This window comes from Pinus tabuliformis, chromosome J, assembly GCF_031772625.1.
Source record: "Pinus tabuliformis cultivar Carrire ecotype Pingquan chromosome J, CPIR1, whole genome shotgun sequence".
NCBI classification, from domain to species: Eukaryota; Viridiplantae; Streptophyta; class Pinopsida; order Pinales; family Pinaceae; genus Pinus; species Pinus tabuliformis.
In genome coordinates, this window is record NC_142295.1 from 252,022,818 (window position 1) to 252,042,977 (window position 20,160).

The following is a 20,160-nucleotide window of genomic DNA, read 5'->3' on the forward strand; positions in this document are numbered from 1 at the left end:
TCCTTCAAAACAGCGGGCGTTTGGGAACCCTTGACAATCTTCGCAACCTCTGCACGATGAGGGCAGTCTGTTGTAAAATGCTCTTTGTCACAAATGAGACAAGGATAACGAGGTTTACGTTTCTCATCATTTGATTCCGCTTTTTCTGGTTTCTCTTTTGAATTTTTATCTGTTTTATTTTTCTTCTTCTCTTTCTTCTTACCACCGGATTTTGATTTGGCTGTAGATGACTCTACAACGTGAATATCAGCGGAAATCTCCACGGAAGAATCTCCTGTCGGGGAATCTGGCAAGGTTATGATAGGAGAAGAATTCTTGGAAGACTTATTCTTACTTTTGGTATTAACCGTACCAATCATACTGTCAGCGGCATGAGACCCTGAAGGAGCTGCAGCGATTTGATTTTGCTTAGGAAGATCGGGGATTTTCTCGTGTAACGTACCTGACTGAGTATAAAATAAGTCAAGGTACTGCGCTTGAGCAATTACTTGCTCCTCAGTAATGACTCCGGCTTTAGCTACATCCTCAGTGATCTTTGGCAATAAAGATTTTACAAACCATTCAGCTAAGATCTGATCCGGAATAAAAACCTTCACTAAATGACGTCGACGTCTCCATTCATGAATATGATCCGAAATGTAAGTGGACGTCGACTGCTTTAATGAAGTTAGTAATTCCGTGCCATTTTCATATATGATTGGCAACTGAAAATGAGTTAAAAATGAGGTAGCTAACTGAATAAAGTTATAAAAAGTGGCTCGCGGTAACTCAATGTACCACTTGACTGCAAGACCAATTAGAGTGCACTGGAAAAGCCTTAAATGGATTGAATCATCTGAAATGGAATTAGACACACACCAGAGGTGATAAGTCATCACATGGTTCGACGGATCCTCTCCTGATTTGTCTTCAAACTTAGGAATATCACCAGGAAACTTATTCAGCATTGGCGGCCAAAATGGAAGATAGTTAATGGGATCGTTCGTTAGGCGCGACAAGTCAGGCAAGTCCAAAGTTGCGATAAACGGTAACTGATGATTAGGGTCCCTAAAACTCTGGGTCATGAGACCAGCCCCAGGAGGAGGATATCCAGGATAACTAGGAATTGGAATTGCATTTGGGATATTGTATCCTCCCGGAAAACGAGGATTAACCGGACCGTACTGGGGTTGTTGAGGTTGTTGATATCTATACCCAGGGTACGGTTGATACTGATAGACTGGCTGCTGCACAGCAGAACCGAATTGGTACTGTCCCTGGTACGGTTGATAAGTAAATTGTGGTTGACTTGTGACAACCGTACTTGAACCAGGTTGTCCTACAGGCATCTGAACAGAAGTTTGAATTGTGGATCCAGACTGAGGTAAAGATGTCTGAGGAGTTGATACATGAACAGTAGAATTCAGAGTTGTCGATACTCCAGAAGTAGGTGGGGTAGATTGAACAGATGTTGCAGCAGTTGCAGTAGCCGTTTGAGGCAGAGTACGAGGCGTGCTAGGCCCAGGCTGAGAAACTACCGAAGGTACAGAAGTTTGAATAGTAGACTGGACAGGTTGCTGGGGTGAACCAGAAACTAAGGGTTGTCTAGTTTGAGATGACAAATGTACATTCGGTTGTAAGACCTGTTGAGTTTGCGATGGATCCCACACTAAGTTCATTCCGGGGTACAGACCCATAACAGGTTGAGAATATTGAGGACTATAACCGGGTTGAGGGTAGGGTTGATAATTCAAAGGTACATTTCCCGTTCCTTGAACATATGATTGGCCGGAGGGTGGTTGGAAACCTTGGTTCGGTACTAACCTTGGGGTTGATACCCTTGAGGCATGTACTGATACTGGGGTTGACCTTGAGGTACATATTGAGTCTGGGGTTGACCTTAAGGAACATACTATCCCGTAGGTATGTACTGTCCTTAAGGTTTCCGCCGAGGCACAAATTGAGTACCTTGAGGTTGCCCCCCAGGCGATAATTGAGGATTTTGAGGCTGCCCCCCAAGCAGTAACTGGCCACCTTGAGGTTGCAGATTAGGAATAGTACATGACATCATGAGAATATCTTCTACACTCAACGGCTTAGTACCATTGTTTCCAGTTAATAACCTTTGTTCAATGGGTTGAGGAGATGCTCCCGCAAAAGTACCAGAAAGTGACTAATACCAAGAGGGAACAGAAGGACCGCCGTACAAAAATTATTCTGGTGATTGAGAAAACATGGACGACTGTCTTGACATATTTAACGGAGGATAGTAACCTCTAGGTGTTGGGTGATAAGGAATACGAGGTGGTGAAAAACTTAGCTTCGGGTTTTCCAAAAAATTAGTCAATGAAAGATACCAAGCACTACTCCTAGGTGGACTGTAAAAAATTGATTCACACTCCCTAAGTTCAATAACAGGTTGATTTTCAGGGATAGGAATGCCTACTTCTTCTTCCGGAGTAGCAAGTTCTTCAATAGCTATAAGTCCAGAAGGAAGATTTTGGGTAATTATTCTTTTTACCCTGGGTGAACCAGGACCACTAGAAGTTGGAGAGGTAAGCCCCGATGTTGGAGTAGCAGCAAATTCACTTTCAGGTTCAAATATTTCAGGTTCCTCACCTATATCACTAGTAGATGAAAAGCTACCAGTAATTTCGGAAACAGACACTGATTGTGGATTATAATCTGCTACTAAAGCTTGAAAATCAGGATGTACCACCAAAGAAGATTCTCCTTCTTCAGGTGACCCAACTCTACTGTCTCTAGGAGTTACGAGGGCTCTTAACCCTTCAGGCTGGCTCGGTGAAAACTCAGGAGGTTGGCCTCGAAGTCTACGGGACTTCCTTAGTAATTCAGCCACGATTAAAATTTTTTAACTACTTCACATGAAAACAAAGTAAAATCTCAATCAAAACCACCTAAATCCTCTAAAGAACCAAACAAATTTGAATCACACGCCTAAAGAATCTAGGAGATCAAACCATACACAAACAATAACTTTCCGTACTGAAAACACTAGTTGGTGATGAAGCCCAACGTCGCAGAGTTCAATACAGAAATGGCGGTTGGAACAGTTACCCCGACAACCTGCTTAATGAATAGACTGGCACAAGTTCCTCCACTAAACCGTCTCGAGTGAAGAGAACCCCCCAGAAAATCCAAGTGAGTCTAGCCGATGTCTGCTCCAGGTACAGTGGGATCTTCCCACCACTATCACCTTAGGAAGAATCCTATAGAATATGGTCACTAAGGTTACCAACGGAAACAAATATACCTGGGGGAACAGTCTACGATCCGATACGCACGCAAGGGTAGAGTAACAAGCTCAATCCATTTGAAGGCTCCTTGACATAATCCAAGGTTTACCAACAAGTGACCCCAGGCTCCTCGACAATGGTTAATCCGAGGTTTACCGTTTTTAATACGTGAATATCTGGCGTCGTTCCCAATGAGGAAGGATTTATTCCCACACCGGTTCGGACACGATCTTATGCTTCTCCTTTAAGAGGAGCTTTCCCAGAGCATAAATGCAACAATTGGATTTCTCTCCTACCGTTCGGACACGATCTCGTGCTTCTCCTTTAAGAGGAGCTTTCCCAGAGCATAAATGCAACAATTGGATTTCTCTCCTACCGCAAGATACAACTACTTGTTTGTTTTACTGTCTTGGAGAGTTAATTACTCCTTACTCCAAGACACTAGCCTAAGCTATGTTGGTGTATCAGAGCCCTAGAAACAAAAAGATTACTAGATAGATTTTACTTTAAGCATTATTTTTATTGATTTTTGTTTAAGTCAAGAGGTGTGGAGATGAAACTCGTAGTGTGAAGACTCGACTCGAAATCACTAAAAAATGCACTTAAGATGATTAAGCAATCTTTTCCCTTCAACGAACTTCTAGCTAGGAAAGAGTTTGAGAATGCAAATACTTGTAAACACAAATCTTTATTAACAAACAAATTAAAAGAAGAGCTTTTTGTCATTTCCAATGCACTCAAAACGAGACAACTAGTCATTTTCACAAAAATTTCCTTTTTCTTTCAAAACACTCAAATACTACAAAAACAAACTTTTTCCAAAGAGATTTTTTATTTTATTTTTTATAAAACACTCAAAACTATGGAACTAACTAATTTTGAGATCTATAAACTATAAAAAACTATTTGAAGTCAAAGCTTACAAGATGTCTTTTTCAAGGATGTTTTACTTAGCTATAAGCAAACTAAAGACTAATTTGTCCAGAATCACAAATCAGTCAAAAAACAACCAAATTTTGTTTTCTTTTCTAAAAATGAAATCCAAACTTTTAACACAAGCCTTTTCGAAGTTTCATAAAGAGAAAACACAAGGTGGATTCCTCAACAAAGGTAGATTTTGCAAATGGTCAGACTCATAAGAAGGCCAGTAAAAACCAAGGTGATCTGAGGCTTCTACAGCTTCTAAGCCCAGAGCTACTACAAGACCAAAATGAAAACCAAACCCAACAATCAAAACTTCTAGAAATTTCACCTAAAACCCTAACACCAATGGAATTAACCTAAGAAAAGCTTCTGACAAGTTATATGCAGGTCTGGGCAGGGGATAATAACATCTAAACAAAAACTAAGCTGACTAACAGAGAAAATCTTAGGTTTTCCAAAATTTTGACAGGGTCCACAGGCCCACAGTTAACGTAGGTGCAGTACCGCTTTGTGCTAAAAGCAAAAGTACAGATAGGCCCGCACTGTGTCCCAAGCCGAGGGTGCGGTCCTCTCCCAAATTTATGAAAAACAAAAAATAATCCTAGATCTACTAAATCTACCTGATTCCACACACAACAAGCCAAAAACAGAAACAAAAACACAGTTTCTCAGGTCAAAGTAAAAACAAGGAAAAAATCAAGTCCCCAGCGGAGTCGCCTTTTTGTCACACGGAATGAGTCGATCTTGCGGACAAGAAAGACCTTCCTAGAATCTATCGATATCTAGTGACAAGCAAGCCAATAAAAAACTATATTTCTCTAAATATGCAATTATAAACAAAGGCAAACAAGTGTTTTAGGCCTACCTTGGGTCTAATGCAAGTTTGTGGAGCCTCGCTACTTTGATCCAAACGAGCTCCCTTGTTGCGAATATGCAAACACAAACAAGCAAACAAATTAAATAGCACCTGAAAAGCCAATATCATAAAGCATACTTAACATGATGATCAAGGAATTCATGAAACAAATGACATAAGACAATTTGTTGAGAAAAATGATTCTGATTGTATTAATTCAAATAAAAAAAGAACTTTACAACCTGTGCCTTGATGCTGTACAAGCTCCTCCCAGGGTCCAAGAAGAAGTCTCCTCTACTTTGACAAGTTTCAATCTCTTCCCAATGAAGCCAAAAAGGTATGTGATCTCTCCTCTCAAGCTTAACTAGGAAGTCTCAATTCCACCAGCATTTACCCTAAAAAATGTTCAGCTTCTAACCTCTCTAGCAACCAGCCCAATGCCTTAATTTATAGTGCAATGGAGAGAAGTTACTAGGTCCTCCTTCAAAGGGATAAAGCCCTCCTTCAAAGGGATAGCTCCTCTCATCAAGGGATTAGCTCCTTCTCTTTTGGGATGCATGAACCACCTAAGAGCGACCAATCCATGTCAAAATCCCTTCTAGAATCATTTAGAATTAACCCAAAGTGAGTTTTTTAGAATAAACTTGCACCTTTTTGACTTTCACAGGGGTCCGCACCCACTCCTTTAGGGACAGAGTGGGCAGGTCCGCAGTTTTTGTGAACAGGGGGTGCGGGACTGCAGGCAATAGTGAGAGAAAGTGCGGAACCATAGCTTTGTTGATATTCAATGTCTTTCTCTCATTTTCAAAGCTTGACTTGAATAGATGAGGTCTGAGACTTTCTTAGGAGGACAATACAAGTGATGATAGACCCATACTGACTGCAAATAGTCATGGTGACGATATTTTTGTGTAACACATACATTCAATTTCACTCTTTGGAATCAAATGAATAGCATGATCATCATCATGAATAGGTGGGAGGCCTTTGGGAGTCTCAAACACCTTGGAAAGATTGTCCAAACGTTTTGGAGATATGGAGAAATAGCAATGTGGGAATCTATAGTGAACATAATTTTACAACTACGCCCCGTTGTTCTTTCTTTAGAAGCTTTGTGATGCTATTAGAGCTAATTATATTCCCTGGTTTGCCTGCGATACCCCTTAATTCAATTTCGTTTCCTTCCCAAAAAAATTTCAAGAAAAGCTCTTGAAAATTAAAAGCTATTGTACCCAAAGATTGTAGCCATTGGACTCCTAGTACAACATCTGCACTACCCATTGGAATGGAAAGCATTGGACTATTAAAGACATATTCTCCCATGGATAGCTTGATATTATGGCACTTTCCAAAGAAATTTATGGTTCCTCCATTTGCAACCATTAATTGACACTCTGGTGTTGGATATAGGAAGTAATTCAATTCCTTGGCTATCTTACAATGAATAAAATTATGGGTACTACCCGACTCAATCAACACTATTACCTTTTTCTTCTTGATATGCCATTCTATCTTGAGAGTTTGAGGAGTGGTAATTCCTGTCAATGCATTACAAGATATGGTAAGATTCATTTCTTCTTTCTCTGGGATTGGTTCTTGGTGTATATCCTCTTCTTTTGACGTTTCTTGTTCCTTTTCTTGCTCCTCTTCCCTATCTATGTAAATTAATTTCTTCTCAGCACACTTATGACCTTTAGTTTATTTCTATCACAATAGTAACAAAGCCCTTTTTACCATAAAAATTGATTCGGTTCTAAATATAAAGATGCAATACGTACCTTTTGTAACATTTGCACATCATGTAGATCAAAATATTTCTCCATCTATAGTATCCATGTTATGGGATCCTTTCCATCAAACTTCCTCATATCGATCTTTGGAATATGGCAGGTCTTCAATCCAATGTTAGATTCTATGAAATCATGATTAACATTTATTTTTTTCTTATCATGAGTTTCCTCTACTACCTTTTCGTCATTAGGAGGCCTTTCTTGTAGCAACTTTGTCCCACCTTCCTTCAAACCTTCCATGTCTTTCTTCAAATCTTCCATGCCTTTATTCAAATCCGATTCCATAACATCTATATTAGCTTCCATGTCACATATAAAACTATTTATCTTAGCTTTGATTGCATTCTTCAAATCATCCATCCAATTTTTCTTACTAGGAGTTTCTATTTTCTTGATTCGAGTCATTATTTTTCTTTCTTTTAGGAGCTCGCTATTTAAACGACTTTAACTTTGTAATTTTAGATCTTCAAGTTCTGCAATTTCTTCTTGTGGTAGCCCTCTGAGCCCTCTTTCTAACCCCACTAGTCTGATCAATATTAGATTCTTCAATAAAGAGTTATGCCAAATCTCCTACAATGACCTGATTATAGACTGGTTCAGTAGAGTGAACTTGTACGACCTGCCACGTGTCACTGTTTCGACCTTCGGACCTGAAATCGAGATACAGAAAACTAAAGTCCGTCCTCTTTCTGTAACTTCCTACAAAATTTCAATCCGATGCTCATAGAGAAAGTAATGAAGATTTTACCAAGGTCTCCTGTTTGGGATGTAATTCGGGAGCCTGCAAAAACCCTAACTTCCTTAGATCATATCTTCGAATAGATAGCGAAACAAGATTTGAAATTCAAGCTCGAGCTTTATCAATATTTCTTCTCAAAATAATTTTAATTTTTGAGTCTGAACCTTAGTAGAAAAATAATTATAGTGAAAATTTCACGATGACCTGTTTGTGATGGAATTCTAGAGCTTGCAAAAACCCTAAATTACATAGATCATATCTTCGAAAATATAACGATACAATATCTGAAATTTGGACCCAAGATTCAGAATGATTTCAGCTAAAATGGGTTTTTCTTTTAGCTTTTGAAACTTCGTAGAGAAAAATATATAGCAAAAATTCCATGATGACCTGTTTAGAGCAGCGAAACACTAGAATCCAAAGCTTTGATACGAAATGTTATGAAACCAGCTCACAAAAAGATAGAAAAAATATATCAATGCCTTAAAAATCAGCCTCTCTGAGGGGGAAACCTCCTTTACATTAGACAAATGAACAATTCTTGGATGATACAAATGATAAGAACTCCTTTCTATATATAGGAGTCTAAGAGGTCCCAATACAATCCGAGCCTACATAACAATAATATTGTAAGTCCACAATAATAACAATAGTGGGCTTCTATGGGGCATAATAATAACAACATGGAGACTATATGGGCACAATAATACAATAAGGGGGTTTCACTAATAACAATAAGGGGTTACACTAGTAGTATAGGGACCTAACACCAATTATATTAGGAAGCATGCCCATGTCAACTAAGTTAAATATATTTCCATTGGATTCCCATGATATGCTAATTTTCATGGATTATATGGAAATCCATAAGACAAAAAATTATTGCTACAATAATTCAATTGAATGTCTCAATGACAAAGGGAAGAAAATGACATTGCAAGAAAAAATGAAAAAATTGATTGTTATTGAAATAACAACACTGTAATTGAAGAGGTGTAGCTGGAAGGAATGCAAGCTATTCACTATCCAAGTGACCAACAACTCTGAAAGTAACAACCACATCTAGGAAGAACATTCAATCTTCAGACAATTCACATATGTGTTCTTTGGGGAAATCACAGGACTACTGCCAACAAGCGAAATTTACTTCTCAATTGATTTAATCATGGGAATAATACCAGTAACAAAGACCCCATATTGCACGAGTATGCCTAAGATCATTGAATTGGAATTATAGTTGAAAGAGATGTTAAAAAATGGATACATTCAACCCAATGTTTCATCCCGGGGAGTCCAAATGTTGTTTTTGAGAAAGAAGGGTGCCAAGTTTTAATTGTGTATAGACTATTGACAACTAAACAAGGCTATAATGAAGAATAAATACCTGCTTCCTAGAATTTATGTTTTATTCGATCAACTAAGAGGGGAATATATATTAAGGTATGGATACCATTAGGTTAAGATCAAAGATGAAGAAAATCACAAAATTTCCTTCAGGACTATATATGGCCACTATGAATTTGTAGTAGTGTCATTTGGGCCTATGAATGCCCCAACCACCTTCATGTGCTTGATGAACAATGTCCTCAAAACTTATTTTGATAAATTTGTATTGGTTTTTGTAGATGATATCCTGGGATATTAAAAACCTAAAGAAGAGCATGAATACCAATTGAGAGTAGTATTACAATTACCGAGGGAGCATAAGCTATATGCAAAACTTAACAAGTGTGAATTTTTCAAAACCCAGGTTCACTAGTTGGGCATGTTATTTCTAAAGAAGGAGTGGTTGTAGACTCAAAAAAGATCAAAGCTATAATGGAGTGGCCCACTTGTCAGAATGCTAGAAAGGTCAGATCTTTCATGGGTCTAGCTAGAAATTATAGAAGGTTCATTTGAGACTTCTCAAAGATTAGGCATCCAACCACCACTTTACAGAGAAAACGAGTAAAACTTTAGTGGAAACATAAATGTACAACCAGTTTTGAACAACTAAAGAAATTACTCACTCATGCACCTATTTTAGGAATAATAGATCCAAAGAAGGACTTTGTGTTCTACATAGATGCTTGCGAGGAAGGACTTAGTGGAGTCCTAATGCAAGAAGGATATGTGTCTGCTATGAATCAAGAAAGTTGAATGAACATGAGAAGGATTATGTCACCCATGATTTAGAGCTTGCAGTAAATAGCGCACGGTTTAAAAATGTAGAGGAATTATCTGTTGGGAAGAAACTTTATACTGATGGCAGACCACAAGGGATTGAGTTATATGTTTGATCAGCCTCAGTTGAATGCTAGACAAGCCAGATGGTTGGCTTTGATTTTGAGATAAAGAACATCAAGGGAAAATAAAATAAGGTAGCATATGCACTCGGTAGGAGTCTAGAAGAGGCTCACTTGGTAGCCCTAAGTACTTGCGTAGTTAACATCGAGGAAAGGATTAAAGAGGCATTGACTCATGATGAATACTACCAACAAGAAAAGAAATGTTGGAAGAAGAAGCCAAAGGGATCCAAGAGAAAGAATTACCAACTCATTGATGATGACATGTTGTTGTTCAAGAACATAAAATATGTGCCCGATGTAGCTGATTTAAGGAAGCTTGTCATGGATGAAGTTAATAAAAGGCCTTACTTAGGTCATCCTAGTTACCAAAAGATTATGAAAATCATAAACAAAAAATATTGTTGGCTGATATTGAAGAATGATATCACTGAATACATGTCCAAGTGTCTCGAATGTCAATAAGTAAGGTAGATTGTATGCATCCAACATGATTATTGCATCTAATCCCAATCCCTGAGTGGAAGTGGGAAATCATATATATGGACTTCATTGTAGGATTTCCAAAGATGGCTAAATAACATGATGCCATTATAGTGGTGGTGAACAAGCTGAGTCAGAAAACTCACTTCATATCTATCAAATCCACTCGCAAAGCTATCAACATAGTTCAAAAAATTCATGGAGGAGATATTTAGGCCGCACGATGTTCCTAAGAAGATTATATCAAATCAAGATGATAAGTTTAATTCTAATTTTTTGAAGACTTTGTTGCTAGTTTTGGAACCTAGCTGGATTTTAGTACTACTTATCATCCTTAGTAAAATGATCAGATAGAGAGAGTGAATAGAAATTTGGAGTACATGCTTAGAATTTATGCCATGCATCAACCAAAGAAATGGGAAGATTTCTTACCATTGATGGAGTTTTCATACAATAATGGATAGTAACAGTCACTGGGGATTAGCCCTTTTGAGGTATTGTATGGCCATAAATGAAACACTCCTATCAGTTGGGATGACCAAGTAAATAGAATAGGTCTTAGAATAAATATGATAAAGGAAATGAAGCAGGAAGTGGTCAATATCAGGCAGAAATTAAAGGCAACCCAAGATATGAAAAATATTTATGCAAACCAACAAAGGATACACAAGGAATTCCAAGTAGGAGAGTATGTGTATCTCTTCATCAGACCAAGGAAGAGCTCATTGAAAGTGGGGTCTTGTGCCATGTTAGCACCTAGATTTTGTGGGCCATTTTATACCTTATGAAGAGTGGGGCTAGTATCCTATAAATTGGCCTTGCCACCCATGGTAAATTGTGTGTGTTCATATGTAGAACATCGAGGATGATGTTCCTCTAAGGGGGTGGGGTTTGTAACAAGCCCTTTTGATGCCCCTATTGTAAATATTATTCTATGAACTGTTTAAGTAATTAATGTAAATTGATGTAAATTATAAGATGATGACTAGACTAAGAGTGGAAACAGATTTAAAGTCTGTGGAGATGGTGTTGCTTGGGGAAATATCCAAACTTTGAATGATGCAATTAATTTTCCACCATATCCGTGTTGAATTAAAGAGAAAATACACATAAATTTAAAACTGCGTATGGGTGGCTGAATGAAAGGACAAACTATCCTACTTGCTTGAGGATGGTGGATATGGTCAACACGCAATCCTAAAATGTAGGAGAGGAGGGATAATTTTGTAGAGAAACATTACCGTGTGACTCACATCTAAGGGAGGAAGGCATAGATAGAAGATGTTTTGAGAAAGTGCAGATAACGAGGATCCAAAAGCATTTGAAGGAAAGGAATAGTAGGTGGAACATCTTTAAAGTGATCTGGATCCCTACGTTCTTCATCAGGTGGAGAATTAGCACTCTAGATTCCTTAGTTATTTTATTAGGTGTAGCCTTGAATAATGCTCTAGGTTCATGTTTATTTCTTTATAGGTGGAGGCAAAGATCTCTAGAGTCTTATGGATTTTATCAGGTGGAGTCATAATGTTCTTTGGATTCCTATAGGAGATAGGTGGAGACAATGTGGTTCTAGATTCTGAAGTGTGAATGTGACAGCCCCGACAAGGGTTGGGGAGGTTGCTTGCATGGGATATACAAGGTTTCCTTGTGCAAGAAATGTGAACTGTTTTGACAACCATTAAAGAATAGTGGGTGTGATTTTAATGGAATGGTTTTATGAATTTAATTGGGCTATAAGAGAAGTATGTAGGCCCATGCTACCTTAGAAACACTTATTTATGGAGTTGGGAGATTGCGCAGACAACTGGAAGAAAAAGGAAGAAAATTCGACCTATGAACAAGCTTGATGATGCTTCATGCATTGGAAGAGGTATTCAACGATCATTCAAAATTCAACGGGAAAGAGGAGGAATAACAAGGGAGACACACAAGTAGAAAAATAAAGATAGTGATATCAGTTCGGTTGACAATATTGGTAGGAAGAAGATCTCTCCTAGGTGAGGAGCAATGGCCTCTTGATACCTTGTATAGCTAAAGGGTGGAGATGGTCTTTCTATATATTACCTTGATGGCTGGGGTGGAGGGTTGTTCCTTGGATTCCTAAAAGGAGGATCTCTGGAGCCTTTCTTACTGTTTGGTTTTATAGTGGATTCTGGATTCCCCAAGGTGGGTGGAACCACTATGTTTTGTGTTAAGGGTGGAGACTTTCTCTCTGGACTCCCTTGATATTCTTGGGCGGAGAAAACAAACCTCTAGATTCCTTATGTGAATTGGTTGGCTACCATTGAACAACTAGAGGGTGGAGGCAATTAGCCTCTGGATTACCTGCATATTGCTTAACTGTTAAGTGGCTAGTGGGTGGAGGAAGGAGGACCTCTGGAGTCATTGTTTCAGTTGGAAGTTGGTGTTTTAATCATTTGAGAAAGATCCCTTAGAATTTGGAATATAGATTGGGGGTGATAGTTTCAATTTATAACTGGTTGTAGCTATCTACGATTGGGTGGAGAGTCATAGTCCCTGACGCAGTTGCCCTGAAAGTTTATAAGATAAGTGTTATTTTGTATTTGTTTAAATGGCATGAACGTATGTTGTATCTTTGGTTTGTAATGGTGTTGCAAAGAAAGATTCATGACAATATTCAAACATTATAATAATGAATAGTATATTGGGAAATGAATTCACATGACAAAACATACTGTGTTGCATTTCTGATTTGAAATGGTGTACTGTATGAAATGCTTGACTCTGTTATTAATATCACACAAATGATTGACATACTGTGCAAAGTTTAAAGTTTTGAAAATATCTATAAGAATATAAACTAAGCCATGCCAACAATTAAAATAAGGAATTATTCTATTACAGTTTAATGGTTACATGGAGAACATCTTGTGTGGACAGGGTCTATGTGTAATGTGTTGAAGGTGTTGGTTACCATCCCTTGTTGTTGCTACAAAACATTTTAATAATGTTAGGGTAATTCCTCCTTACTCAACTTAATGATATGTGATATTACATAAGGGGCTTTGATAGCTTGCTGTGATAGGTGCCCTAGAATTAGGTTTACATCTTCACTTGACCAAGATTTGGTCCAAAGGATCCATGTGCATGCTTGAGTGGGGCACAACGTCATAAGATGGATTGAATGGATATTGTATCCTTGTATATTTTCCAGATGCATTTCTGCTCTATTTTCATACCTACCAAACCCTTTTTTTTGGGAAGTTACATTCTGAGTAGTATCTCAATTTTGAGAGGATGTTGATGCTTATTGTCTGAATGGATGATAATAGTCATGGTGTTTCGAGCTCATAGTATCTCATCCAGGATGGATGGTTATGTGTCACCATTGGCAGCCAAATGCCTCTAAGACCCTTAATAAGTGTAGCAGTGATACTCGTAGGCTCACTGTGAATCATAGGGTGCACCTTAGCATGTCGCAGGAGAGATTGAGGCCCTTCAGGAGTCCACTAGTTCTTAGCAGGGTGGATGAAAGTTCACCAGTGTAGGCATGTTTGGAATTCCTTTCCCTTAAACAAGGAATGTTGGAAGGTTGAGAATTTCACCATTATACACTTGCCTAAAAGGCTCATGCCTATATTTGAACCCTCAAAAGGATTTCCCCATCATTTCGAGGAATTCCAATATTTGTGTTTCCCTTTTGGCATCCTGTGAATCTCATAGACTTGGGAAGAGTATTTCTGCTATAAGCTCAGGAGGATAACACTAGTAAGTGCCTTAGCAAACCTTATTGGCCATGGTGGAACTCTGGCACAACTATAGACATTTAATGAGCCATTTCAACCAAGCCACAATCGAATCCATGTGGGGATGCCGTTGTGCCTAGAAGGGGAGCAAGCCCTTGTGAAAACCACTGAGTTCAGGACTAAACTCATAGCTTGTGGTCTAGAAGGATTCCCCTAATCAGGCCATGGAAAGATTCTGTTATGAGCTATGTTATAGCGAAAGTAGGTTGATGCTCAAACTTATAGTTTTGGTGGAATAAACCTTATTCAATCAGCTTGGTGGAGACCTAGTTATGGAAGCTATGGATTAGACGCCCAAGTTTTCCTTATCATGATTGGGTGGATGGAAGGGTGACGTGGCACGAAGGCCACATTTTCGAGGTTTGTTCTACAAACACATAAAAATGGCAAGGCTGACAGGGCACTAAGCAGCTGAGCTCACAGCTCAGAGGTGGGGAGAATTTCCAATGGTTAGAGTGAAGCCCATAAGGCAACTCATCCCTAAGGCCATAACCCCATAATTTCACAGTGGAATCTTTATTCGAAGGAGTGGGATGACATGGGGCTCAGACAAGGTGGTTGCCACGTGTTTCCGATTGCAAGCACATTGGTGCAGGGCAGGCCCTAAGACAAGTCATCCTGTAAGAGTTTCCTAGAGCTTGGATAAGGAGTCGTCAGGATGGCAGGGACCAGGATGATGTGTATTAGAGGTCTGATCCCAGTGGTGCAAGGAGGAGCAGATGAGGAGAGAATCAGGATGAGTCGACATAGGATGTCGTAGCATTGCAACATGGTGGACCAACATGAAGCAAAGGTGTGCAGAGGTAAGGCCCAACAATCCACATGTCCCAGAGATCCCATCCTAGAGGTTTACCGCGAAGCATCCGAATATAATTGATGTGGGGTAGAGACCGTGTTGACATGTCTTGCGGGTCCCACCCAAAAGGTGCACAAAAGAACAATGAAGGAAAGCACCAAGATGAGAAGCACGAGATGATGTGGCGAGATGAAAATAGGGAAGAGGCTAGAGGGACAGGTCCCATCGTGTCATAAGCACATATCAACAATTATGCTAGTAATTGTGGGGAAAACCAGAACTTGCTTTGCAATAACACTTTACAACAATTTCAGATAATGTGGGGAAGGGGTGGCACAATCAATATTGGTTGTCAGATGGTTAGAGGCATGGTGGTCTATTGGATGGGTGTTATGAACCAGCTCACAAAAAGATAGAAAAGATAGATCAACAACTTCAAAATTAGCCTCTTTGAGGGGGAAACCTTCTTTACATTACACAAATGAACAATTCTTGGATAATACAAATGACTAAACCTCCTTTCTATATATAGGAGTCTAAGGGGTCACAATATAGTCAAAGCTGACATAACAATAATAATATAAGGGCACAATGATAACAATAGTGGGCTTCTATGGGGCACATTAATAACAATATGGGGACAATAGGGGCACAATAATAAAAATAAGGGCTACAATGGCAATAATAATGGGGGAATCACTAGTATTATAGGGACCTAACATGCCCCTCTCCTTCAAAAAAGTGTTGCCCTCAATGCTTGAGTACTTCTGGATGCTTTTGTATAAAATTCTCATCCTCCCATGTGGAATCTTCAGTGGGTAAGTTCTTCCACTTGACGAGATACTTTGAAATTGATCAATTTTGTAGCCGTCGAGTTCTTGTTTCTGTGATTGCTTTAGGTTCCAATATGATTTTTCCTTCCTCATCAAGTTCTGGAAATATTGTTTGAACTGGGAGCTTGTCACCTATAACCTTCTTTAAACATGAAACATGAAAAACTGGGTGCACTCGGGAAGCTACAGGAAGCTCCAATTTGTATGCCATAGTACCAATATTTGCAACACTTTGTATGGACCATAATACTTTGGTGATAATTTATTATCCTTCTTAGCTTGCTTGAAGGACATTTGTTTATATGGTTGTAGCCGTGGGAATACCCAGTCACCTACATCAAAACTTCTTTCATTGTGATGTTGATCTACCTATTGTTTCATTCTATTCTGCGCCAAAGTGAGGTTATCCTTTAAGAGTTAGAGAGCTTGTTGTTGATGGTCGATGTGATCTTCCATTGCTCGAACCTTAGAATTTTATATTAAATATGATGTGATGGATGGTGGATGATATTCATAAAGTGACATAAATGGGGTCATTTTTGCTGTAGTATGGAAGGAAGTGTTATACCACCATTCAACCAAAGGCAACCATTTGACCCATTGTATTTGTTTATCAAAGACAAGCAACAGATATATCCTTCCAAACATTTATTTACCGTCTCAGTTTGCCCATCAGATTGAGGATGATAAGATGAACTATGAGCTAACTGAGTACTGATACATGAAAATAATTATGTCCAAAAATTTCCAGTGAAAATGGGATCTCTGCCGCTTACAATAATCTTTGGGTTTCCATGTAGCTTTTGAATTGTTTCCATAAATGCAGTAGAAAATGTATTGGCTTTAAATGGATAAGATAGTGCAAAAAAGTGTGCATACTTGGTAAGTCTTTCAACTACCACCATGCTGACACTCTTTCCTTCGGACTTAGGTAAACCTGTGATAAAATCCATTGAAACCTCCTCCCAACGTTGGCTTGGAATGGTAAAGGTTGTAAGAGAACCGGGGTCTTAATTTTTTCAACTTTATTTTGTTGGCATACCAAACATTCCTCCACAAAATTTTGAATATCCAATTTAAGGCCATCCCAAAAAAAATCCTTCTTAACCATGTGGTAAGTTTTTAAAATTCCGAGTGCCCTCCTAAGGGAGAAGTGTGCAATTCCATAAGAGTATTTTATTTGAGTTGGGAATTCTTACATAGGTATAAGCGATATTTGTACCATAACAAATCATTTTTCCAGCTAAATGTATCAGATGTACTGGGATCTTGTTGTATCTTTTGAATGAGTGGCCACACTTCTTTGTTATTCTTCCATTCATCCCTTGCTTCGTTTATTCAATCTAGTTGGATAATAGAAATGGCGCAAAGCAATGCTTCCACATCCTCATCCTTTCTTCAGAGTGCATCTGCCACAACATTTTGCTTCCCTTTTTTGTAGATGATTTCAAAGTCATAACCCAACATATTTGTGACCCATTTTTGCTGCTTTTCTGAAGATAATCTTTGTTCTAAAAAGTATTTAAGACTATCATCATCTGTTTTTACCTTGATGTGTCTTCCCATTAGGTAGGGTCACCATTTCTTAAGTGCATGTAGTATTTCCAACATTTCCTTCTCATAAATAGCTTTGTGTAAATACTTTCCTTTGATTGGACGACTTTTGAAAGCAATGAATCTTTATTCTTTCATTAAAACAATACCAATTCCATTTCCTGAGGCATCACATTTCACAATAAAGGTTTTTGTGAAGTTCGACGTAGCTAAGACCGATGCTTGGCACATTGCCTCTTTAAGATGTTCAAAGGCCTTTGTTGCTTATGGAGTTCATGAAAATGCATCTTTATTTGATAATTTTGTTAGAGGTGCTACTATTCTCCCATAATTCTTAACAAACTTGCGATAATACCCTGTCAACCCAAGAAATCCTCACAGATGCTTTATGGATGTGGGGATTTTCCATTCCTTAATGGATTTAATTTTGATAGGGTCTACCTTAACACCTTCATGAAATACAATATGGCCCAGATATTCCACCTCTTGTACTCCAAAGAAACATTTGGAGCTTTTTTGCATATAATTGTTTCTCCTCCAATAGTTTGAGCACCGTGTCAACATGTTGAACATGATCCTTCCAAGACTTGCTGTAGATTAGTATATCATCAAAAAATACTAACACAAATTTTCTAAGGAAGGGTTTGAAAATGGAATTCATCAAACCTTGAAATGTAGAAGGTGCATTGGTAAGGCCAAAAGGCATGACCAAAAATTCATAATGACCCTCATGAGTTCTAAATGTTGTTTTCATAATGTATTTAGTCTTCATTCTGATTTGATGATATCCTGAACGAAGATCCAATTTGGTGAAGTAAATTGATCCATGCAATTCATCCAATAAGTCATCAATGATAGGAATGGGAAATTTATCTTTAATGGTGAGCTTGTTGAGCTCCCTATAATCTAGACACATGCACCATGATCCATCCTTCTTGTGCACCAATACTACTGGAGTAGAGAAAGAACTTTGACTAGGTTGAATTATACAAGCCTCTATCATTTCTGCAACCATACGTTCAATTTCACTCTTTTGGGCATAGGGATATCTGTAAGGCTTGATGTTTGGAGGAACACTTTTTGGAATCAAATGAATAGCATGATCATGATCATGAATAGGTGGGAGACCTTTGGGAGTATCAAATACCTTGGAATGATCATCCAAGACTTTCTGGAGATATGGAGAAATAAATGATTTCGATGTGGGAACCTATAGTGAACATATTTGTGTAATTACACCACGATGTTCTTTCTTTAGAATCTTTGTCATTCCATTAGAGCTGATTATCTTTCCCGGTTTCCCTGCGATACCCCTTAATTCAACTTCCTTTCCTTCTGAACACAATTTCATGAAAATTAAAAGCTATTATACCCAAGGATTGTAGACATTGGACTCCTAGTACAACATCAGCACCACCCATTGGAATGGAAAGCATTGGGCTATTCAATACATATTCTCCCATGGATAGCTTGATATTATGGAACTTTCTAGAGAAATTTATGGTTCCTCCACTTGCAACCATCACTTGACACATTGGTGATGGATATAGGAAGCAATTCAATTCCCTGGCTATATTACAATGAATAAAATTATGGGTACTGCCCGAATAAATCAACACTATTACCTTTTTTCTTATTGATATGTCCTTCTATCTTGATAGTTTGAGGAGTGGTAATTCTAGCCAATGCATTACAATATATGGTCGGATTAATTTCTTCTTTCTATAGGGTTTTTTTCCTGGTGTATATCTTCTTCTTTTAGCATTTCTCATTCATTTTCTTCCTCCTCTTCACAATCTATGTAAAATAATTTCTTCTTAGTACACTTATGACCTTTAGTGTATTTGCTATCACAACTGTAACAAATTCCTTTTGCTCTTTTTTCTTCAAATTTTTGTGGTGTCAACTTTGTAGGTTATGGAAGGATAGGGGCAACAAAACTTCCATATTTATAGTTGTGAGTGGTAGGCTTCCTGGTTGCCATAATTTTTCTTTCCATTTTTCTTGCCAACCTGAATGCCTTCTCCAATGAATCAGGTTCCCAAAGGCAAATCTCATGTTGGATGTTATCCTTTAAAGTCCCTATGAACACATCAATCCTATGCTCGTCTGGAATATATTTTACCCTTATATTCAATTTTTGGAAGTCCTCAATGTGCTTCATCATTGAGCCCTTTTGTTTGAGATTTATCAATTGGCTAAAAAAAGTGTTGCTTTTTGTATCCTCATAATGTGTTATCATTTATTCCATAAAAATTGCCCAAGTGACAATTTGTTTACAAGAGAAAAGCCATCTATACCATACAAATTGATTTGGTTCCAAATATAAAGTTGCAATGCATACCTTTTGTGTGTTTTGCACATTTTAGAAATCGAAATATTTCTCCATCTGTAGTATCCATGTTACAGGATCCTTGCCATTAAGCTTCATCATATCGATTTGTGGAACATGGTGGGTCTTCAATCCAATGTTAGAGTCTATGAAATCATGATTAACATTTATTTTGTTCTCATCATGAGTTTCCTTTACTACCCTTTCACCATTAGTAAACATTTATTGTAGCAACTTTGTCAAATCTGTCTTCAAATCTTCCATTTTGCCTTCCATCTTAGCTTCCATGTCATTCATCTTAGCTTCCACACCTTTCTTTAAACCATCCATATTAGCTTCCACGTCATTCATCTTAGCTTCCATGTCATTCATCTTAGCTTCCATGCCTTTCTTTAAACCATCCATCTTATCTTCCATGCCCTCCATCTTAGCTTCCACGCCTTTCCTTAAACCATCCCTCTTAGCTTCTGTTACTTTTTGTGAGAGTGAATTTTGTTGCACTTGGTCTCATAATTTTGATATATCATATTGCATTTCTTCCTCTTCTTCATGATCCATGCTAGAG